The sequence below is a fragment of the Sinohyriopsis cumingii genome, chromosome 14 (genome assembly GCF_028554795.1).
Source record: "Sinohyriopsis cumingii isolate HCF-2022 chromosome 14, ASM2855479v2, whole genome shotgun sequence".
In the NCBI taxonomy this organism is placed as follows: Eukaryota; Metazoa; Mollusca; class Bivalvia; order Unionida; family Unionidae; genus Sinohyriopsis; species Sinohyriopsis cumingii.
The window spans coordinates 16,543,772-16,566,291 of NC_142974.1; the positions used below are offsets into that span (position 1 = coordinate 16,543,772).

Genomic DNA, 22,520 nt, shown 5'->3' on the forward strand with positions numbered 1-22,520 from the left:
CGGGTTTTTTATCAGTTTATTCCTTCACCAGATATACTGACCGCAATGTATTGCCTACCCCGTGCTGAGAAATGATGTTTACACCTCAAACAAAACGAAACATTGGTATTTTTTATTTTTCTGAGACTAGGACCTGTGTGGCTGGTTTCGTTTTGTCTGATATTTTTAAAAAATAAATGTCCCAGCTATGTTACCAGCAATGTAGCTTTTAAATGTCGGAGTACAATCTCATTTTATTATCTGCGTATCCTTACATAGGATGTAGCCTGGCATTCTCAATGACATTGCCTGGCATTACTGATCACGAACTCCCACAGGTGCCTCACGTGACTTTGACAATTGCGCATTCCTGTTGACGTCACGGATTTGGCCGCCATGTTACTTCACTGCATGCTTGGTGAAACATTTCACCACAAGCCAAAACTGGATTTTCTCGTAGCTGGAGGAAGTAATAGCTCTCAACTGAGATAAATGTGCAGAAATATACTGGTAAGAAGCTGTACTCTTAGATATTTAAACATTTTGTTTAATTTTTGTTCGCGTTGAATGCCAGCACATGTTTTTTATGCGATGAAATTTTGCGCCATTCATTCATTAAATTTCAAAGAGTGGTGAAACACCGCCAAACACATCCTGTCATTTTATCTTCTACTAATATAGAGGGAGATATCTGTCTGCGTAATTTGAAACTTATGTATATGTTTAGATTGAGATGACTGATGAATTACAATTGCGTGATGAACGTTGTTTAATTAGGTGGTTTCTAAGTGCAGTGGTGAGTCAGAACCAAAGCAATCTCGGTTGGACTTGCATCGGCTGATTGTACAATCATGTGCCAGTGTTCCCTATTGCATAGTAATATTTTGTACCAGGTTCCAGTTGAGCGTCATGAATTTAATCAAGACACAAACATATAACAGGTTATATTTTATAATAGAGGTCTTTTTGTCCATACATTTCATACACAATCCTGTGTGTATTGTCAGCGTACAGTTGTTAAGTTTCAGTGACGAAAGCTACTGTCACAATATTTCTACGTTACAAATACATTCCTGTATTGTATTTCAGCGCATCTAAGGTTTCTGTCACCAATACGCATGCAAAAGGCATACTGAATACGACCGATTGACGAAAATAAAATACTGCAATGCTTACCATTTTAAAAGAGGCAGTTGTCACCAGAATATTCTGTTCAAAATAATATTAATTTTGGACACCGGATACCACTCCTGTTTTCGTGACGCGCGATATATCGGCCTATACTGCACACAGCTTTGAAAGATACAATCTTTATCCATTGGGCTGTAGAAATGAAACATTACTTTGGACTGTTTCTGTCAACAGTTCAGTTGAGTGATTAGGTCGGGTTTATAGCTAGTTTTACTAAATTCATCGTAACAAAGGCAATAAATGGCAAGCTGTATTAGGTCAATTAAACCGTTCTTGTAAAAAAAAAATGGTAAAGTTAACATTTTATTTTTTTTAAAAAGAACTTATGTGGAAGAGAATCAACAATAAATAGGGTGTACTGTGATGAGGAAAAATTGCTAAAGAATTTAGAAACAGACTATAAGCGAAGGAATTTCTTGAGAATATTCAATTGGCAAGTTGACATGTTGGGTAGCAGACAATATTGTACATGTGGGACAACTTGCAAAATTGGATACTTGTATTAAAATGCAGAATTCTTTTAAGGTATACATTTCCATCTTTTAAATAATTTATTTGTATGATTCTAAAAGATCCATAGCAAATAAGATTGTCAGGATGACAGGTTCAGGAAGGTCATGGAGTGGGTTTTCACGTTGACACTTTGAAGTTGCATTTTTATATGCATTTAGAGTCGAAATATGGGATATAATTGTACAGTTTATGAAAATCACTTTTCTTAATTAAAGTATGGCTGTTCTTTCTTGATACAAAATGGATTTTTGACCCAAAATAACATGTGATCCAGTGTTAACAGAAATGATGTATCATTGCACAGAATTACCCAATGTGTAGAATTGGTCTACATGGTGGTATATGAGAAGCAGTTTATCTACTACACAGGCAGGTTCAGACAGTATTTTTTAAGGAGTATGCATCATGTTTGGTTATTGGTTTCAGTGAGAGAGAAAAAATCGTTTCTTTTACTTAAGCATTATTTATAGCCTGTTTGTTTGCACCACTGTGAGTTTCAGTTTTATAAAGGAAAAACAACATTGATATAAATAGGCAGAAACCATTGTAAGTTCATTCATCAATTTATAATTAAACTGTCATCTTCTGCATTTCAAACCAAACAGTAGCTTCTTTGCTAACACAGAATGGTGCCAAGTAGTTGCATGTGCTGTTTGAGATTACTGCCATCTTAACTCTGTTCTTGCTGGCCAGCAACTTCTTGTGGGTCAGTGGTTTTTCCCTGCTTATACTGGCTTCCATGTATAGCATATCTGTGCTTGAAAATGTAGTTAAACCTCATAGCAATAACTACCGGATTTCATGTATTTTTTCGTACACCCACCCTCGAGAAGCTACTGACAAGCTTTCTCACATAACTGCATTGGTCGATTCCGAGACTTGAACCCATGCAGACAGAGGTGAGATGGCAGTGATCCATAACGGAGAGTGCTTTAGACCACTCTGGCCCCCCCTTTGAAATAGTAAATATCTATCTCTTTAGAAAGTAGTTTTGATGCTAATGCTGCAAAAGTTGAGTTGTACTTTGCTTTTGATGTAAGTGACCTTACACCATACCTGTCAACTTTCACTCATTCATTGCGGTGAATGACCATTATATCAGATCACCTGGTCACTATTTATGCGCTGGTTGAAATTTGCTATTTAAAGTAACCATGTCGTAATCTCCACTCTCCAAAATGGCGGTTGCGGATTTCATTCAGTACTTACAAAGTTTTCACAAATAGAATCACAGCTATGAAAGATTCAATAACCTAGGTAAAGGCTCTGATATTGATGTAGGCAGCAATTAGTTTTTATAAATTATCAAATTCAGATGACTTAGTGATGTAGACGCAGACGGAAAACTTGTAAATTTCGAGTATGAGAAATGGCAGCTATGGTTGGTCACGCGGTCACTGACATGACGGTGAACGAGTTCTCTCAAGATTTTAAAGCACATAAAAATTCTTCCATGATAAATAATTACACAGCTATAACAATCAGACTTTACTCTAAAAAATTTCCACACATAATAGATGTGTACCAAAAATGTAAAATGGTTAAAATTGCTGTTAAACATAACATACACTACATTGCTTGACAGTTCACAGGCGACCATGTGTATGGAGTCGACTGGGTAACATGTGTTCTATTTATAGTGCGCTGCACTTTGTAACTATGCTCTATGAGGTAGAGGGTTAACACGACTTTACTATTTTTATCATAATAGCCCTTTAAATAGAAGTGATATATGAGGTGCTGGGAATCACCAAGATATTCCCTACTCGTGTTGGTGGAACTAGATGGTTGGCGTATTGGCATAGGGCTTTGGACAATTTGTGGAAATCATATCCAGCGGTAGGCAGCCACCTCCAGACGTTGACTAAAACTGATCAGCCTTTGCCTAGAAGACCTGACGCTACTGGGAATGCACTATTTGAAAATGTCGCTAGATCTGCATCTTGATAATTATGCCCATTTCTCGACAGATGCCATAAATTTACTGTTGTCATTGTTTCTTTAGAGTTCTTGCAGCTTTTTGTCTTGGAACAGTTGAAATTAAGAGAAGGACCTGGGTTAAAAAAAAAGTTTCTGCCGGATATTGGTGAGGACCTATTAAAGAATTTCATTATTTTGTACTAAAAGAACAAAGTTCCCTAACATCAGTGCAGTTATCACTTCATGCTCAAGAGGACATGATCAACAGTTTAGCAGAACACTTGAATGCCCGATTTACAAACAGCAATGTGATGTATTGAAAGCCACACAATTTGCAGATTTTCATTTATGGCCAAGAGACTCAAATCATATTGGATTTGATGATGAAGATGTTATTACTTTGATGGAACATTTTCCCCCAGTAATGACGATGGCACGCTTCTATCCAGGCAAGGATAAAGAGGAGTGACAACTCTTGAAAAGTTAATTTATGCTTGTGGCTGTTAGGTAGAGAACTTAAATGGTGTGATGTTAACAAGAGATTTCAAGACGGTCACACTAACATTCTTGTACTGGTGGATATTGTGTGGAGATGCAGATTGCGCAGCAGTGTATTGATCGACAACAATTCACTTTTTAAGTGAAGGCATTGCTGGTTATGATCCAGTGCCAGCTATATATTTATGGAACTCTTGTAGACTGAGACAAGGATGACCACTGTATATGGAGGACTATTCAGAATCTGATGGAGAAGATTATCATTTGTGACAAACTGATGGTAAATCAATATAATTTATAATATGTATTAATCTTTATTGTTGTGTTAGGTACATGTATTTTGAGGACTGCTGGATTCTGCTGCAGACTAGTATGTCTTTTGTTTAGTTAGTCTGCTTGACTAGTTAATACAAAAGTTAGTTTCGAACCCTGCATTATATAACATTTCCAGCACTGTGTTGTAGAAGATGGAGATATTTGTAAACCAATTACTCAGGGAAATGTAAAATTGATAGATTTCAATATCCTATAGTAGTATCACATGGCTGTTACTGCACTTTTGCATAGTGTTATCTTCATGCTTGCCAGAAATGGGGCTTTGTATGGCCATGAAGTTCTAGATGTGCATATATATGCATAATGCATTGTGACACGGGTAATCCAGTTGTAGATTAATAGTCAACAACATATTTTGGATGTGATATGAGGAGGTTGGTGTAACATGGAAATGGTTGAGGGCAGTTTTGCATTGCATAATGACATGCAGGGGTAGAGATGAGAAATATTGAGGATGCATTGCTTTGCAGCATGCTTTTGGTATAAGGGGACATTGTAAGGTATTGGAGTTGCATTTTAAATTCTTCATGGCTGAAATCTTGTCATTCTTTAGAATGTTAGGCTCTTTTATTAAGAAAAGCTCTGATGAAAATGAGAAGTATGGTTTGATTTTGAATCCCAGCAGTAAGAATAACGGTCTCCTATTGTAGTCGCTTAAAGTAAAATTTAAATAGACTAGTTTCTAAAGGTTTTACAGGCCTGAATATTCTTTCACAACAAAGAGCTCTTTTATACTCAAACAGTAATGTGTTGCAGAAGTTTAGTGTGGGTGTATACGAGTCACATGCGAGTCCTGTGACTTTTGCTTAGGGAATACTTTGGATTTGCGGTATCTACAATGACTGACCTAGATTCATTATGGCTGAGTGAAAAGGTTTTGTATATGTCCTGCATGTGGGGGTTGACTAGGGATCAGTTTATTCTGTGGTTATCAATGACAAATGGATGAGACATTTCATTTCCATTGTCTGTCAGTTTGTATGATGCATAGTGGACTTGATTTATACAGTAGTCAAAGAGAACCAGCATGATAGCAACCACTTACCATCCCTAGTTCCACAAGGAAGTACCACACACAGGATCAAGATGACCATTGTAGGAAGAGAAATGTCAGACATCTTATTATAGACAACTGCTAACTGGTATTGTTTGCTTCATTTTGTATTCACTTCTTTTTTCTTTTTTTTTTTAATGCTGCTTGAATTTCGCTTTCTGGGCCCAGCTTGCCACTACTGAAACAAGCCACGGATAGCGAAAAAGATGATGGTAACTTGTATACATGGAACAGTAGCGTCATTAGGTGCCGAGTTCCAGGGATTTACCCAAACAACTTTTCTGTTAGCCCCTGGCTATATTAGTAAATTAAATGTTTTTAGTAAAAGTGTTGACTGAAAATGCTTGTGAAAAAACGATGAAGTTTATCTGCTTGTGCCTATATGATTTAAATAAATCTGGAAGTATCTCAGAATTGAAAGAAGCAAAGCAGATATGTCATCCAAAGCATAAATTTAAAAACGATTGATGTTCTAGGGAAAATGTCAAAAGATCACATGCTCCTGTTTAACTACGAGAAGTTTGAACTGTGACAAGGGGAGTGGTTACTGTTATAAATGTGTACATTATCCCATCGCTTGATCAAATTATACATATTTGAATTTGTTAGGAATAATAAGAAAACAAAAATATATTTATTGACTTGGAAAATTATAATTATACCATTTTCATGTTCATTGTCCCTTAACATGCGTGATTTTTTTTGTGGAAGAAATTACGATCGATAAAACAACTGATTGATTAGTAGAAAAAATGTTGGTGTCCTAAGACTTCATAGTGCTTGAGAAAATTGCTGTAATTTCATGTCCCATCATAGGTCATTACAAAAAATATTTGTTGAAAATAATTAAGGCTGTTGCAGGACTTGTAGTTACCCAAGACTTGGTCATTATGGTTCCTAATCGTGACCAGAACTCCAGGCAGCTGCTGATCCATGTAGTTGCAAAAATTTATTAAAAAATTTTTTATGTAGTTTTATTGTAATTGTGGCATGTGATACAGAGATTTTAATTTTTATGCCCAGGTTATGCTGTTTCGTCACAATTAATTTTTTTTAATAAGTGCAAGCACAAAGACCAGGTCCAGTGTTTTTATACTTGGGCCAGCATGATCATTATATTCAGCCTTGTTGTTTACTACATCAATGCCAGAAGGTGGAGACATTAAAACATGTCAGACTGGAAATTATAGCATGGATTTTATTTGCTAATTGGAATAATTCATTCTCTAATAGTGACCAGAGGTGAAAAATAACAGTTGGATTATTTTCATATATTTTGGTTTGAAAAGAAGACAGAAAAATATATTAAATGTTTAAATGAAGCATATATATATATACAAATAGATTGTTTATATTAAAGCATTTGTCTTCCATGTTGGATTTTCAGTATTATCCAAATGTTTCTACTACAACAAATGTCCATATTGAACATATCTGATTGGCTTTCTAGGTCAGCATCATGTGTCACCTTTTAGGTCAGGAGGGTTTTAATGGTGAATGGAGGTTGCTGAATTATTTGTTTGTACAAGTATCCAAATTCTGTGCTTTGTTAATGTGTCCTGTTTTGTTCCCCCATTTTGGTATTTGTAAACAGCAAGATCAGTTCCTTCCCGTTGAATGAATATTTGTATGACATTTTGAGAGGGCCAGACCTGGCAAAAGGCCATCTCTGTTCCACTCCAGATGAATCCCAGTCTCAGCGAACTTAAATATTCTATGAACAAACCAGGCAACTGCATTACTTTCAACCAAAATGTTTGAAAATATTGAAATGATCGAGGTATGGTGAGGAGAAGCAAATCCTGCACTGCTCCTCATGTAAAACAAATTAGCAGTTAATAAACCAGCACGATTTGTCAGAGAAACAAACAGGTTTTAATTGAAGCCATTGGAACTCTTAGCTTCAAAAATGCACACAAAGTATATTTCTCTTTTAAAGAATGCATTCAAACCATAGGCAACTAGGCAGCGGCTCAGTGTTTATTAAAGTTAAAGCAAGCAGAATATGACAATATTTTTATAAAATTTAGAACTACACGTCATAGTAAACAGTCATCTGAGCTTTTTATCCTCTCATTTTTGACACAGTACATGTATATATTTTGGTTCAAGTCAGCCCAAGGTTATTATGAGGTCTTAAGCTTAATACTATTTTTATATGAAATTTAGAGTCAATGCCTTTTGTAAGTTCGCTTGGCCAGTGATTTGAAAATTTGATCGTGAAGACTCACTTAGGTCATCCTAATAACTATCACTGGATCGGCAGGTATGTTTTTAGAAGTTATGTATAAAGGGCAATGGCTGCTGTTTAGATCACAGGGGGCAGATCTAGCATTACATTCAGGGTCTAAAGGTAAGAGGCAAAAAAGATGTCTACGTTTTTACTAAGTATTCTATAATTATTGCATGAAATACATAGATTGCTCTTTTTATGCTCAGATTATATTTTTTTGACACTTATATTAATAATAATTGTGCTTACAGCTTTCTTGGTGGTTAGGATGTGTGATCATACAACAAAGGAGTTCAGGTTCACATTTAAGAGTATTTACCATTTGATCAGGTACCTGAGTAATGAATTGTTACGATCAATGGGTAGCTGGTAGAAGTTCCTAGTTTTGACATCTCTAAGTACCATTCATGTTGTTGGTACAGAACCCAGAAGTAGGGTGCAAGCTGGCGATGTGCAAACATCACATACTGGGTTAATGAGTTGCATTTAAAAAAAAAAAAAATCTTATAAATTTAAAGTTTTGATGCAATATTAATGCACACATAATAAAATGCCCAAGGAATTCCGATTGGTGGTGTCATTGAAATTCACCCTTTACGTTGTTAACTGTTATATATTATTTTCATTCTTGCCTGAAATGGGGTGGTGATGGTGGTAAGAAAACAGATTTAGGGTGTAACTTCTAAGTATATCTGCTTCCAAGAGATTTTTGTTTAGCTGGGTGCCTATTGGTATAAAACATTTGCTTGCACATGTGCAGAATGATACAATTCAAACTTTTTTTCAAATTGGACCCATCATTTTCGTGCCCTGGCTACTTTACACTCCAAATCACAACCTTGTCAGTGTAAATGATGTTGGCAGTACAGAGTTCAGAAGTAGGTTACAACCTCATTTAATGTAAACATAGCATGTGGTGTTTACACATTAACCCCGGGTAACGAGTTTAAGTGGCAGGAGGTAGTAGCCTACTGCCAAGCTCTGAAGCATCAAGGTCATGTACGATACACTAAAGTGGGTGATATAGAAAGGTAGATAGATGTAGCTTTACAATGTTACCAAATAATCTGGAATTTCTAGTTGTACTACAACATACAGAGACAAACCTCATTTTTTGGACCCGATTTTTTTTCTACCCAAAATTCATCCTTGGTCAGAATCTGATTTTGTTTCTGGATTTTAGACTTTTTGGTCCCAGATCTAAGGCAAACCTATATGAACTGCAAACAGACAGGTGAACCTTTGCAAAAAGTAGGATAAGATGGGCATTTGAAATAAAGAGTGGCCTCGATGCAAAAATAATGGGTCCGTTAACTCATTCGGCCCCAGCACTGTTGTCAGTATCTCTGCTGCTATGCCCCAGAATCACTAAGCTGTGTCTAGCTGCTTGTGCCCCAAGAGTTTTTATCTGTTTGAAAATTTTTCAAAACATAGGGCACATCCATTCACTCTTATTTTAATTTCTCTTCTTATATCCAATTAAAATCAACAAAATTTTCACCATTTATTCCAAATGAATTTGTCTACACAGTGATGTATCCCCCCCCCCATTTGTCCAAGTCTTTCACAGCTTATTTATACACTATTTACAAAATTATGTGCAAGAACTCTTATCATTTGCTGTCAGCATCCTCATCTGACAATTCATAGAAACTTCTATGTCTGAATCTAAATCTTGCAAAATATCCAACTGCCGAACATATCTTTCCTCAGCTTGTGCAATATTTTCGAGATCAAACCCGAGAAACTCCTCATTTTTGATCTCATAAAAAATCACTCGTCTGCCATCATTTTTGCGATTTTTCGTAACAGAACACATGTAGTGAAGCTGCTCTCAAACGGTAACCCATGGCTTCTGAACAATTCAAATTTCCACAAATGAAAGTAAAATCATTTCTGAATCGTTTAAACTTTCACCTCATGGAAGCGCCTTTTGGCGCCTCTAGTTGCATAGAAGCGCCGTTTGATGTCGGCTAAAAACATCCACCATTTTAAGCTATTAGATACTACATTCATTTCTGTGAATGACAATTACATCAGATCACGTGGTCACTGTTTATGCACCGGTCGATATCTGCTATTTAAAGTAACTGGGTCGTAATCTCCGCTCTCCAAAATGGCGGTATCGGATTTCATTCAGTGCTTACAAAGTTTTCATGATTAGAATCACAACTATGAAAGATTCAATAACCTAGGTAAAGGCTCTGATATAGATGTAGGCAGCAATTAGTTTTTATAAATTATCAAATTCAGATGACTTAGTGATGTAGACGTAGACAAAAAGCTTGTAAATTTCGAGTATGAGTAATGGCATCTAAGGTTGGTCACGCGGCCTCACTGACATGACGGTGAACAAGTTCTCTCAAGATTTTTAAGCACATTAAAAAATTCTTCCATAATAAATAATTACACAGCTATAACAATCGGACTTCAATTTATCCACATATAATAGATGTGTACCAAAAATGTAAAATGGTTAAAATTGCTGTTAAACATAACATTCACTACATTGCTTAACAGTTCACAGGCAACCATATGCGTATGGAGTCGACTAGGTAACAGGTGTTCTATTTATAGCACACTGTACTTTGTAACTATGCTCTATGAGGTAAAGGGTTAATAGTTGTTTATTTCTTGGGGAAAAAAACCATTTCTAACCAATGAGACATGTATCTAACAAGCATTCATTACATCGGGAGACAGTATCGGGCATTGAATGCAGTAAACAATCTGCGGCCACGGAATGGAGAAACCAGATCGTGGGCCGAATGAGTTAAGCAAAACCATAAAAGGAGAACTCCCTACTTTTACCCTTCTGCTCATACGTGAGCCAAACAGCCTACCACAACTAGGCATTATTTTATTGGAAGATTGCCTGGAAGTTGGTCTTTTCGTATGTATTCAGAAATAGCTTTCAAAATGTGTTTTCCTATTCGAATTTCAGATGACAATAACAAAAACCTCCAGGGGTTAATGTGTTAACAAGTTAATTCTTAAAGTGCTAGTCGTGACATAGGTCATGCTGCCAGTCGCAGTCTCGTAGTGCTGGTTGCGACTTGAGTCGTTTTTCATGTAAGCAACAATGTACGCATCCTATTACTTCAATATGTCATGGCTGCTTGTAAAATATTTTTGATCGGTACATTGGGGTCCAGAACAAGCATTCTGTTGTACTTTATTATACATTTAGCAAATAAATTTTACAAATATTTGCTCTTGCGCATGTGGTGTCTGGACAAATTAAAATGTCTGATGCAGAATATGATGGTGATTTCTTTCAACAAGTACTGCTGCAGATAGTGATGATGACAATGATTTTGAAGGATTTGAGGAAGATGAGATTATTGGAGCTGGCAAAGTGTTGATGGAAATACCTATGAGTGATTTTGAGCCAGAAATTGACATTAACTGGAGCGTGATGTACATGCTCACTGGACAATAAAAGATGGCTTGCCTCTCAACCAACATTCACTTGTACTTCAAAACCTTGAGGGATTCAGAAGAAAGCAAAGATCTTTCAGATGTGAGACATTTATTATTGACTGTTGGTGTGTGTGTGTGTAAACATAGCTCTGGCATTCATGGAGTGGATATTTATAAACTTAACTTTTCTCTACTTTAATTATATTTATTTGAACTCTTCCATTAAATAAATATATAAACAAAAATACAGATGATATGCAATGGCAACATGTCATTTTACCTGTATTTGCACCTGTACATGCAAATATGTTTAACTTGCATTTGTGTCCTGATGCTTATCATAAAGGTTAGGCATCCACCATCATTTTTCATATAAGGTTTGTATCTGTTGTTTATATTTATTAAAATACATGTAGTTTAAGTTTTTCTTTTTTCCCCAAAGATTTCAGTACTGAGGGATTTTGTACTGCAAAACAGTATAACACTTTATGGGTTAATGATAAAAACTAAAAAGAGCTTGGAACATGGTAATTTGCTTCTTTTCTTGGCAAATTTATATTTTTGAAACTGAAAATTGAGAAATTGTAGTCAGTGCTTGGATGCTTGATCATTTGTAATTATTTCCATTTTTACCTCTGACACATGAGGGAAGACTTTTAAATTTGAGTACAGGTTTAAACTGGCACTTAAACATTGCAAGCAAATTTAGGCACAAGTGGAGAGAAACTGTTTTTGGTGCAGCGTTTAAATTTACCCTTATATACAGTTATGTAGGTTGACCTGACACAGATCAATATTCTATAGTTCTATATGGTATTTCTGTGAAAGATATTCAAGGGTCAAAGCTTGTTATATTCATATGCAAAGATCGTTTGTTGAAAAGAGACATATACATGTATGCAAGTTTCTGTTAAGAAGAACATATATCTTTACAACTGCTGAGAGAAAAAATGTGCCTGGAAACCATGATATAGGATGGTTGTTATGGGTTCCATAACTGCTGATTGCATTACACACCATAATGTGGTACAGCAAGGAATGATCAAAACTTCGATGAAGGCATGGATTGTCAGATGTAAACAAAATGTCAGCCCATTGTGTAGTAATTTTGCTACCTTCCAATTTATATATCAATATCTGGATGATAAATTGTCCTATGCTCCATCAGAATTAATTGCTATGTAAGAACATTAATTATCATGGTCACTAAGTGCTGATGATAATGATCCAATCATTCTGATGGAGGAACTTTTCAGGGCTGATCATTGGTTCTCTTTAATGGGAATAAAAATGCACTATTGACATATGTTCATGGAAAGTCCATGCTTTCTAAGCAATGGAACTGTGCTTTCCATTTATTTTGATCAAACTCGTACAGGTGGTTTGGTCTTGGTGCCAGCATTAATAAATGCTTACCAGAAGGAAAGGTGATGGATCATAGTTGGTACTTATAGTGCCAAGTTTAATTATTTCAGATGGTTATGTATCTTGTATAAGAATAGTATTTGTAATTTTTAAACTCTTTTGATAAATTTAATTAATTCTTGTTATATATAGATTACTATATCTGATTTCTGTTAAATAAGGTGTTACCACAAGTTTAGCATTAAGTCAAGAAGTGTCTTAAAGGATGCTTTCTTTGAAGTTGGCTTGGTTCATTTATAAGCTAGGGTCAACCATATTGCAGGGAGTGGGCAAGTAGAACTAGAAGGGTTCATAATATGTGTAGAACCGCTCTTATCTAATTCCCCAAGTGAAGTGCAGTTATATTAGAATGGGCATTACAGCATTTCTGTGCAACTGATATTAGATGGGTCACAGAGAAAGTCCCCCCAACCCACCAATAATAAAGATAAATAAAATCTGAATGGTTCATCATTGCCTAGCTGAATTTAGACTGTGGACATTGCCAACTTACATATTTATAAAATGTCTGGTTGTACAAAACAGTGATTTCCCCATGTGGTGCAATATTTGAGTTTTAAAAAAGTCATTTGGTGTCGGAACTGGGGATCAGATGAAAATTTTGTGGTTCTCTGTCACACAGATGAGGGTAAAAGAGAAACACTGTAGTCTTCACACACCTTCTCCTGATGTCACCAATAAGTTCAGTGTTAGAGACCTGGTGACAAGTTAGAAATTATAAGTTGATGAATGAAATGACTAAGTTCTGTGCATTTTGTATGGTTTTTTTTTTTTTGTTTGTTTTTTAAATCTGTAGAGGATACAAATGGGAGGGTATGCAAATGCTATAGTAAGAGAGATCCCTGAAATCAACAATTGCTGTTTTTTATTTAGGCCTTACTCCAATGCATGTCTTATGCTTTTGTTAGTCATTGTGGGTTTTGTTCTTTGAGGTATTGTGACCAGCATTAATATTGGATTTCTTTGCTGAAAAAATCTGTATCATTATGGATGGACTAGTTAAAGAAGTATAACATTTTAATCAGTTTGGTCTACAATGCCAAGCTGAAAAATGACAGCAATAGCTTACGAAACATGGCAGAGTTATACACAGATTTTACCTGAGCTTTGTTTTTTTACTTGTCACGTTTTCTGGGCTGAATGACATTTGTATTAAACTTTGCAGAAATGGGTTATATTAGGAGTGCCTGTATTTGGATCAGACACCAACAACAATGTGTGGGAACAAATGCAGATTTGTCATATAAACTTGCTTATAATTTGATTCTAGATTAATAGAGCAATTATCGTCATCAGCGCATAACGTGCCTGCAGATCAGGATCTGTGTTGCTCATTCTACTGATTACTCCTAGCAAACTGCAAAGATCCCAATCTGCCGACCCATTATGTGAACGCCGAGCTGGATGTATACAGTTTGCAATTGGACTCGACTTATAAGCGAGTATATATGTCACCAATGGAGGAAGTTGGGAAGGAATAAAAGTTTGCATAGTGTCCTATAACACTACTCATTTCTGTTTGAGGAAGTAAGGCTGCGTTTATTGTTAGGCTAAACAGCATTAATGGCGAGGCTTTGGTTATTAAAAGATAGCTACTTTAACAAAGCATGGGATGGTCACCTAAGAACATCACCAGATAAAGCTGGCCTTTTTTCTTATGGATAGACTTGGGATTTTACCTGCATGCATTGAGTGTTATTTGATTTATAGTTGCTGATTCTGGCAGTCACATCATCTTCTGCAGGCAGTCACCTATTATTTGCTGTAAATTCAGCAACTTTTTGGAAAATGCTCTCTATAATTGACTTGACGGTTATTTTAATGCACATATTTGATTATTTTGTTGGTAGAATGCTAAAATCACCATGTTTTCTTGTGCCTTCATTAGTGGGAAGCAAGACACAGTAATCCCTAATTGTTCTCAACATTTAAATCTGTTGAGATTCACATAATGCTTATAACAAGTCTTTATAAAGTTGAGACAATTCTTTCTACAGTATGATTATTCCTTTTAACATACCAACATGGACCATTCATAGTAAAAAAATTGATATTATAGTTTTGGAATATTGTATGCATATATTTCACATTTTTAATGGGTGTGTGGTGAATAAGAGTGCACAGGGTCAAGAAGGGTGTGTGGAGCATGGGACTAAAATTGTGGGAAACAAGCAAGACCACACTGACGGTTCAACACCGGATTCACCAAATTGCAAGAAAATTTCTATAACCAATCAGGGATGTGATTGTGCACTAGGGGCATTAGCTTGGTTTACATCATTATCTATACAGAGTAATAAATAGAATCTGAGTATCTGTCAATCAGTTCAGACTACCCCACTGATGTATACAAAATTGGCCAATGTATAAGGATCAATGCCTATCAAAAACTGGATAATAGAAAATGCTTTTTTGGTTGTGCTATCAGTCAGACACAGGTCTTGTAGATGACCCTTTATTTGTAAAACAGACGATAAATATGCCAGTGTTGGGCTTTAGGGTAAGTGTAGCATAATATAGATGACTCCTGGTACTGAAGGTTACACAAATTTCATATATGGTGTATGCAAGTTAATGTAGCAGTTTACCTAAAGGGTATGTTTCTGGATAGTCTGTCCATATACATTTACCAAAAAATACTAATATGATAACGCCTTGGATCGTTAATACCAGATATATTTCATGATGTGGTACTATAATGCTATACTTGAACTCGTGGCCTTGCCACTCATTCAGATATCACATTTTTGGTACCACGAGATGAAATATGTCCAGTATTAATGGAGGAAAAGAAAATATATATATATCAATTTCAGCATGACATTTTAACAGAAATTTTATATATTCATCATCAAGTCGGCAAATCTGTGACCTTTGACATGTGACCTTTCTCAAACTCTAAATCTGCAGGTTACGTATGTATTAAGAATCATCTGAATTGTAAAAATGAACAAACATTGTTGCCTACATTAGCAGCGGAGTCTATAATGACACTTGTTGAAACCTTGATGTCATAAATCTAATCATCCAAACTGAAGAAGGTGCTCAACGAGATCTGAGTCACCAATTCTGGGTTTTGGAGAATCCAGACCTGTTATTTTAACACATTAACCCCAAGTGACGACTTAATGGGGCAGGAGGTAGTAGCCTGCTGCCGAGCTCTGTAGCGTCATGGTCATGCATGATACACTAAAATGGGTGGTATTATTGAAAGGTAGACAGATGTAGCTCTACAATGATACCAGATAATCTGGAATATCTAGTTGCACTACAAAATACAGATGGAAAGACCTCATTTTTTGGACCCAACTTTTTTTTACCCCAAATTCGCTCGTGGTCAGAATCCGATTTTGTGCCTGGATTTTAGGCTTTTTGGTCTCAGATCTAAGGCAAACTGTTATGAACTGCAGACAGACAGATGAACCTTTACAAAAAGTAGGATAAGATGGGCTTTTGGAATAAAGAGTGGTATCCATACAAAAATAATGGCTCCGTTTAGGTGGCGCTATACAGTTTCGCATTTTGCATAGGGTTAGGATTTTAAAGAAAAAGAATGTCCCCGGCTTTCCTCACTGGTTATACTGGCTATTTAAAAAAGACCTTGTATATCTTAGGTATAATGCAAATAACCTTTAATTCCCTTTATTTTGGTGTATGATTGATGGGTGTACTATGGGTTATAGAGTATACAGCTTGGCCTTACTTCAAATGTGCACCTTTCAAAAAAGTGCTAGCTCTACTTGGTCATTTTCACTTCCTGAACTTCAGAGGTAAATTGTATAAAAAAGAGCCGATAACTTTTTTTACATTTTATATATTTGGTAATTCATTCATTGCACTTTCAGAAGCTGGCATTGTCTAGTCTGGCAAAATTCATTTTCCCTATTTTAATAGCTGCTATGTATAGTGTACTTTAGACTAATTCAGACTGATTTTTTAACACAAGGGAGCAGTCATTTTAGTTAGCAGTGTGCTTAAATCATGTAAAATTTCCAAAAGTACAATATCCAAAAGAAATATCATCCACATTACATTAATGAAGCATAGAGGTATGCAAACATTCTCTCCACTGTGCATGTTTTAAATGTGAACTACTTCACCTTACATATGTCACTCTCTCAAAAGTACATATTATCTGGTGAGCGCCACCATATAGAAGATGTAGGTATTATTTTTGTACGATTTAATTATGTTTATATGGCTGAAACATTTAAGTCGCAAGCTTCAAAACAATCCTTATGAATAATTCTCCTGCCTTTTTCCACACAGAACATTATTTATGAGTGTCAGAGTCTCTACCAAGTCCAGCCTACCCCCCGCCCCCCCATGATAAAAGTGAGCTATTTTAAGAATGCACATTACATTTTGTAAACATAGCAACCAATGTTATGCTGAATGACAGGAACATGAAACTAGCCATAATTATTTCTGAGATATCAACAATGAATTTTACAATTAGAAAAGGGAGGTAACTCATCAGCTTCATAAAGGTCAAAGGTCAAAGTGTAAAATATTTGCCTATTGTTTAATATGGAAGAAGCGAATTCACTTTCTCTTCATTTATTTTTTTATTTCATTGCAAATAAATGAAAAGAAACATTTTCACCATATATTTCTGTCACTTATTGCAACAGTTTTAAATTTAAGTTGACTCTATTCCTATATTCTAAGTCTTCTAATTTCCCCATAATTAAGGTCACTACTCACACAAACATACCTCATGGCAAATTATGTAAGCAAGAGAAAAATGATCATAATTAGCTTATTTTCATGCTTAACATCAATATGAATGTACCATTTTATTCAGAACATCATACGTAATTATATGAAAATAAAAAAAAATAATTGCAAACGTTTTTTTATTTTCTTTAAGGTGGCGCTATACAGTTTCGCATTTTGCATAGGGTTAGGATTTTAAAGAAAAAGAATGTCCCCGGCTTTCCTCACTGGTTATACTGGCTATTTAAAAAAGACCTTGTATATCTTAGGTATAATGCAAAGAACCTTTAATTCCCTTTATTTTGGTGTATGATTGATGGGTGTACTATGGGTTATAGAGTATACAGCTTGGCCTTACTTCAAATGTGCACCTTTCAAAAAAGTGCTAGCTCTACTTGGTCATTTTCACTTCCTGAACTTCAGAGGTAAATTGTATAAAAAAGAGCCGATAACTTATTTTACATTTTATATATTTGGTAATTCATTCATTGCACTTTCAGAAGCTGGCATTGTCTAGTCTGGCAAAATTCATTTTCCCTATTTTAATAGCTGCTATGTATAGTGTACTTTAGACTAATTCAGACTGATTTTTTAACACAAGGGAGCAGTCGTTTTAGTTAGCAGTGTGCTTAAATCATGTAAAATTTCCAAAAGTACAATATCCAAAAGAAATATCATCCACATTACATTAATGTAGCATAGAGGTATGCAAACATTCTCTCCACTGTGCATGTTTTAAATGTGAACTACTTCACCTTACATATGTCACTCTCTCAAAAGTACATATTATCTGGTGAGCGCCACCTTAGCAAAAAATTAAAATTCCAACTTACCTTTCTCCTCATGCGCGAGTCAAATAGCCAATGAAAAACGATGTTTCTAACACAACTAGGCAGTATGTTATTAAAAGATGACCGGTGATTTGGTGTTTTCGGATTTATTCAGAAATAGATTTCAAAATGTGTTTCCTATTCGATTTGCATGGAAGCGCCTTTTGACATCTATACTCCATTCGCATGGAAACTCCTTTTGAAGTCTGCTGTAAACATCAGCCATTTTACGCCCATTTTCATAGCACCACTTTCAGGGAAAAACCCCTGTTAAATACTACATTAATTTCTGCGAATGACAATTACATCAGATCACGTGGTCACTGTTTATCCTCTGGTCGATATCTGCTATTTAAAGTAACTGGTTCATAATCTCCACTCTCCAAAATGGAGGTTGCAGATTTCATTCATTACTTACGAAGTTTTCACGATTAGAATGACAACTATGAAAGCTTCAATAACTTAGGTAAAGGCTCTGATATTGTTGTAGGTAGCAATTAATTTTATAAATTATCAAATTCAGATGACTTAGAGATGTGGACACGGACAAAAAAAACTTTGAGTATGAGAAATGGCAGTTACAGTTGGTCACACGGTCTCACTGACTTGAAGGTGAACGAGTTTTCTCAAGATTTGAAAGCAAATAAATAATTCTTCCGTGAAAAATAATTACACAGCTATAACAATCGGACTTTACTCTTATATTTTTCCACACATAATGTGTATCAAGAATGTAAAATGGTTAAAATTGCTGTTAAACGTAACATACACTACATTGCCTAACAGTTAACAGGCAGGCATATACGTATGGAGTCGACTAGGTAACAGGTGTTCTATTTATAGCACGCTGCACTTTGTAACTATGCTCTATGAGGTGAAGGGTTAAATAGCGGATTATAATTATATCTTAAATAGCAGTCACTTAATGTATGACATAATGAGCAATTACCTCATTGCCTATATTTCCAAGTATTGGTCTTTCAAGATGTCCTGTGGTTACTGAAATGCTCTGTGTGAATCAGAAACAGGTGTTAAAGGTGCTTCCTTTGGAATGTGGTAGTGGCATTGTCATGTGCTCATGGAAAGTAAAGAGATATGTGCTGAAATAAATTGGGACTCTTTTTATATTTTTTCCCTCAAAGATTTTAGAATTTATTATACACACTGGTCACCCCCATTTAATGCACCTGATATACCTCTGCTTCTCTTAATGTGCTGTTGGTATGCGACATTAATTTGGTTTCATTATCCTTTTTGATTGTTACTTTAGTTATTTTGCTTGAATTTTGTTTCAAGTTATGTGTTTAGGAGCCATTCTAGTATGGGCTGTATATCTTTGGACATCATATTTTCTTGTGTACTATTTATCCTATTATGACCAATCGCCATTGGAATATAATTATGCTAGTATGATTTGGCTTGTATAAAATGGGTCTTGTTTTTAAATGCATGGGTGTAATGCGTCTTGATTTATATTGTGGGTCTAGTTTGAAACTATTGAAGTATAATGTGGCTCCATTTATGCAAGTCTCCTTGCTTCAAAATAATGTCCATTTATTGATCTCCGTGTTTCAAAATGCCAGTTTAATATGGTGATATTTATAATATGGTCTCCTTGTTTCTAAATACCTCTGCACAATGACCAAGTTTATAATATTAATCTCATGTTTAACAGTACCCATTTATAATGTTCAGTACCCATTTACAATGTGGCCACATTTGTAATATTAGACACTTTGTGAAGATACCTCGGTATTATTATGTCCCATTTCTAATATGGGTCTTCCTATTTGAAAAAATTCCTCAATATAATATGGCCCAGTTTATTTTAACCTCGATGTTTAACAGTACCAAATTATAATATGGCCCCATTCATAACATTAGTCTCCTTGTTTAAAGATACATTGTTATTATGATGTCCCATTCGTAATGTGGGTTTTCCTGTTTGAAAAATACCTTAACATAATGTGGCCCAGTTTATAATATTGATCTCCTTGTACAATTCCAGTCCATTTTAATATGGGTCTCAATGTTAGAAAATACATGAGTATAATAATGAGTCTCCATAACCTCAGTATAATGTTAACCTAGTTATAATATGGGTCTCCTTGGAAAATACCTCAATATAATGTGGCCCTATTTATAATACAGGTTACTCTTATGGTCTGCATGAATGGCATCATAAAGAAGGAGCACTGTTATGGTCCACATGAACAGCATCATAAAGGAACACTCATATGGTCCACATGAACAGCAGCATAAAGAAGGAACACTCTTCTGGCCCGCAAGAACAGCATCATAAAGAAGGAGCACTGTGTATATAAATCTTAATATATACATTTTTGATAGAAATAAATGGATTTTCACGTATTAATTGGGTCAAAGAACATAATGCACTGGTAGTTATTGTCAGGCTTTTGGTTCATTATTGATAAATCAAAGAATCTATGATGACTGCATATTATTAATTAGCAAATAATTTGCTAAAGATCTTCGATTTTTGTTGTTGAAAATTGCATCAGATTAAATTAAACTCTGGTGAAGGGTAGTAAAGTTGTAACCGTTTGTACTGTAGTGAAGTTAGCCGGGGGCGGGGGGGGGGGGCATTTCTAGAGGAAGATGGCACACCAGATTGTATTACATAATAGATCAATCAGTGCCATCCAGTTAATGAGCAGATGTCCATTGCAAAAGTTGACAAATTAAATGACAGCTGTTGGTAGGTGCATGGAGCTTTATTATTGGCCATTTCTGTTTGGCATCAGGTTCTGCCTGCTTTGTTATTAGAAATTTGAAACTCTTACTGGTATTTTATTATAATTTTTTTCTTTTTCATTATGGTTTCCAGTGATCTGATTCCTTAACACTTGTATCAGCTAAAGAAATGTGATTTGATTTGACACAGCCATCATGTATTACTTTGAGGACCATAGTTAGTAAAATAAATTGCAGCTTAATGTTCCTTTGCCTTGACTAACGAGGCTCTGTATGGACAATGCAGTTCTTGTGTGTGTGTGTATGTATCTATCTATCTTTCTATCTATATATATATATATATATATATATATATATATATATATATATATATACACATACACACACTTTGTACTTTGATCTTACATCCATACACAATACTGTCACCCCAACCCACTGCCCTCTGGAAAGTTAGGTACTGGCTATACAGTTTTATTAAGCCTATATATTAATAACTTACAAAAAGAAATCCTTTATTGTTTTGGGCTGAAAGTTGTACACTAGCTGGGGTTGCTACTACTCATTAATTTTGGCTTTGTTAAATATTTGCACTTGTATTGAACAAATAGAAAACAGTTTTGCACATTTAATCATTTGCATATTTGTTCACCAGGGATTTAATTTTGTTTAATTCGCCTCAGTTGTCAACAGAGACTATGTAATGATTTTGCAGACTATGGTTCAGGTTTTATGAAACTGCTGGCTGTTTTAATTGGCTGTATGCATAATATGGAGTCTGATTCTTATTTTTAATGCATTCATGCACTGGAAAAATGACACTGCCAAATTGCCAATGAATGTGTAAATGGATTGTTTGATAGAATTTCAGTTATTTTTGTTATAGGTGTGAAATTTAATTATAAGGGAGCAACTATTCGTTGATTTTCTTGGTGGGGCCTGGGATTTAAAAAAGAAATAATTAAGATCCCCAGATAGCTTGTTTAAAACATTCTTATTTTGATTTGTAAAAAATATCTATTACATTAGTCAAGCCAAAATAAATTTTTGAGATAGAAGGAAAATAATATTGTTAGAAAGCTCCCCCCCTTTAATTCCCTGTGAAAATGGCTAGTTTAAGTTTGTGAAGTATGCACTAAAAAAGAAACAGTATAAATTACTATGCTCATTGTGCAGAATCATAGTTTGTTCTGGAATTTTTCATTTCATACTTCATTAAAATAAATAAACCTTGAATCATGGTTAAACAATATTTGCCCATGTACTTCATGGTACCTTTGTGCGCTATCTTGGGAACAATTTGTATGAAGTTATTTTTGCACTTGTTATCTTTGCACTTGGTATAAGGAGGTGAACAAGTTCACAACTATAGGGAAGTCTTAAGGTGAGAGGCTATTACTGGCATAGAATGTTTATCTGTCTATTCCTTGAGTTGACACAGTATAAATTTGCTCCAGTATCATTTACCTTTTTCATACTTTTTTCATACTTTTACTATGCATGATTGACTGTGAATTAATTTTTTGACAGTTATAAGCATACTTTAAAATATCCTTTGATTGACTTTTAATTTAAGATGTTAGGCTTTTTAAATCTATACCTTTTGTGATGACTGTAAGATCTTGGCATGTTTCCAGTGTTCAGCAAGCATATCATAGGTGATGAATAGCTGTAAGGCTTGTATTCA

At 35.1% G+C, this 22,520-nt stretch overlaps 1 protein-coding gene across 2 annotated transcripts in view; it reads left to right on the forward strand.

Moving 5' to 3' along the window:
• Positions 1-333: 333 nt before the first annotated feature.
• Positions 334-22,520, forward strand: part of LOC149783325 (protein tyrosine phosphatase type IVA 1-like) — a 92,827-nt gene continuing 70,640 nt past the window's right edge. Inside the window, exons 1-2 of one of the 2 annotated variants that reach the window (XM_089931545.1) lie at positions 342-489; positions 20,273-20,437. The gene's annotated coding sequence lies outside the window, so the exon portion shown is untranslated. Of the gene's footprint in view, positions 490-20,272; positions 20,438-22,520 lie in introns of both variants that reach the window. The other variant, XM_089931544.1, reaches the window with a different exon arrangement.